At 47.3% G+C, this 2,227-nt stretch overlaps 2 non-coding genes across 2 annotated transcripts; both read left to right on the plus strand.

Moving 5' to 3' along the window:
- Window positions 1-950: 950 nt before the first annotated feature.
- Window positions 951-1,022, plus strand: trnap-agg (transfer RNA proline (anticodon AGG)). The gene has a single exon. It is a non-coding gene; the product is annotated as a tRNA-Pro (tRNA).
- Window positions 1,023-1,901: 879 nt separating this feature from the next.
- Window positions 1,902-1,973, plus strand: trnap-agg (transfer RNA proline (anticodon AGG)). The gene has a single exon. It is a non-coding gene; the product is annotated as a tRNA-Pro (tRNA).
- Window positions 1,974-2,227: the final 254 nt, after the last annotated feature.

Below are 2,227 nucleotides of genomic sequence, written 5' to 3' on the forward strand. Positions count from 1 at the left end.
ATTATTTCTCCTTCTCACCCCCATTCTGTTGTCTTCTTCTGTGACCTTTGACACGCTTACTAATGGAGACCGTATCAACCTCCACTTTAAGTATACATGACTTGGCCTCCGCAGTCATTTGTGGCATTGAATTCCACAGGTTCACCACCATAATGCTCATCCCTCACTAAATAACATACCCTGCCTTATCCCTGGACCAGGGAGCAGAATAATTAACTTAACCAAGACCGCGAGCTCCATATCGGGATTTTCAGTGGTCACCAAGAGGCAGGAGGGGTAATAAATCAGCCATGATGAAGTGGCGGAGCAGTCTCGATAGGCAGAATGATGTGACACGATAGCGGAGGGAGTCCGCACGGGGCTATTACAAATCGGTGTTTAATTCCGACGCTGTTTGTAAGGGGTTTGTACGTTCTCCCCACTTAATCTCCAAATAATAATTTAAAAATAAATGGCCTAATTCTGCTTCGAAGTCTTATGGACTGTGGTTTCATCAATTCCCTCTTCAATTCTCCACCCGCCCCCTCCCAGACGCGAAATATCCTGTAGTAGGAGGGCAGTGTATTAAATTGCGATAATGAGACAGCAATTTATTCTGTCTCTGAAAAGAAATGTTTTCTGTAACAAGGAGCAATTTCACTCGGACAGCTGGAAACACTTTTCCAGAGCCGGGACAAACTGCTCCCGAGAGTCCATTGATGTATACCGGGGGGAGTGTGTCAGCATTTACTGGGGTCCCCAGGAGTTGGACGGTATTTACAAGGGTCACGGCAGTGAGTTAGCATTTTAATGCGTCTCCAGGACTCTGTCCTGTCAATATTTATTTAAGAGAGTCGCTACAAGTGTGTCACTATTTGAAGGAAGTCCCAGACGATTCTCAACATCGAAATAATCTGGTCTCAACGGAAACCTAGGTATTGAGACCAATCGTCCTGAACTTTAAGTAAGTTGGCTCGTTGGTCTAGGGGTATGATTCTCGCTTAGGGTGCGAGAGGTCCCGGGTTCAAATCCCGGACGAGCCCTTCTTTACCTCTCGCTGGGTTCTACATGACGTTTATAATCGTCTTACTGAGGTCCATTTGCAGATTTTCCTGTTTGCGAGGTGCTTATTCTGTGTCCATGAGACAGTGGACAGACTAGATGGCCCTATCTGAGCATTGAGCTGTGGTGTTCTATGACTCCATTACACTTTATTTAGCCCTTTGCTATGTTCTAGAATGATGCTGAGATCCTAGGATACACTGGGACACATCATCGGTGGTGTAACCTGGGGACAGCAGGTGTTTCGGGTCTTTCCAAATCAGAAACTCTCGCCCAGGCAGCCCAGCCGTAGATGATCAGGCCCCTGCTTGTGTCCCACCAGCGTTGGTCCACAGGTCACACCTCTTGATCGATAGCCATCTGGAGGCTTGCTCAGCAGCTTCTGGGATGGTCCTGATGGTTCCTTTTCTTTGCATCAGGAGACAGTAGGTTCTGCCTAGTGAGCAGCCAGCAAATCCTCTACAGGCTCACAAGGTGCCATCCATCCCATCTCTGGCACTGCTCTACCAATTCCTGGTGTTTGGCTTTCTTATGCCCAAACATCTCCTCAATCCGGTGTTCCCGAGGAACTGTCAGTTCTACACCTGCTAACAGTATAGGGAGGATGTGGAAGCTTTGAAGAGGGTGCAGAAGAAGTTTACCATGACACTGCCTGGATTAGAGGGCATGTGTTATAAGGACAGTTTGGTCAAAGTTGGTCTGTTTTCTCTGGACTGGCGGGGCTGAGGGGAGATCTGATAGAGATTGATAAGATTATGCAAGGTATAAATTGGCAGTCAGTATCTTCTCCTCAGAGTTGAGGTGTTGAATATTAAGAGGCATGCATTTAAAGTAAGAGAGGAAAAGCTCAAAGGAGATTTGGCTCGTTGGTCTAGGGGTATGATTCTCGCTTAGGGTGCGAGAGGTCCCGGGTTCAAATCCCGGACGAGCCCTTCTTTACCTCTCGCTGGGTTCTATATGATGTTTATACGCGTCTTACTGAGGTCCATTTTACTCCTGCACCTATTTTCTATGTTTCTGTAGATATGGCCCTTGTGGCTAAAGGGATCAGAGGGTATGGAGGGAAGGCTGGTACAGGGTTCTGAGTTGGATGATCAGCCATGATCATACTGAATGGTGGTGCAGGCTTAAAGGGCCGAATGGCCTACTCCTGCACCTGCTTTCTATGTTTCTATCATCAGCACCA

The sequence above is a fragment of the Mobula birostris genome, chromosome 7, assembly GCF_030028105.1.
Source record: "Mobula birostris isolate sMobBir1 chromosome 7, sMobBir1.hap1, whole genome shotgun sequence".
NCBI classification, from domain to species: domain Eukaryota; kingdom Metazoa; phylum Chordata; class Chondrichthyes; order Myliobatiformes; family Myliobatidae; genus Mobula; species Mobula birostris.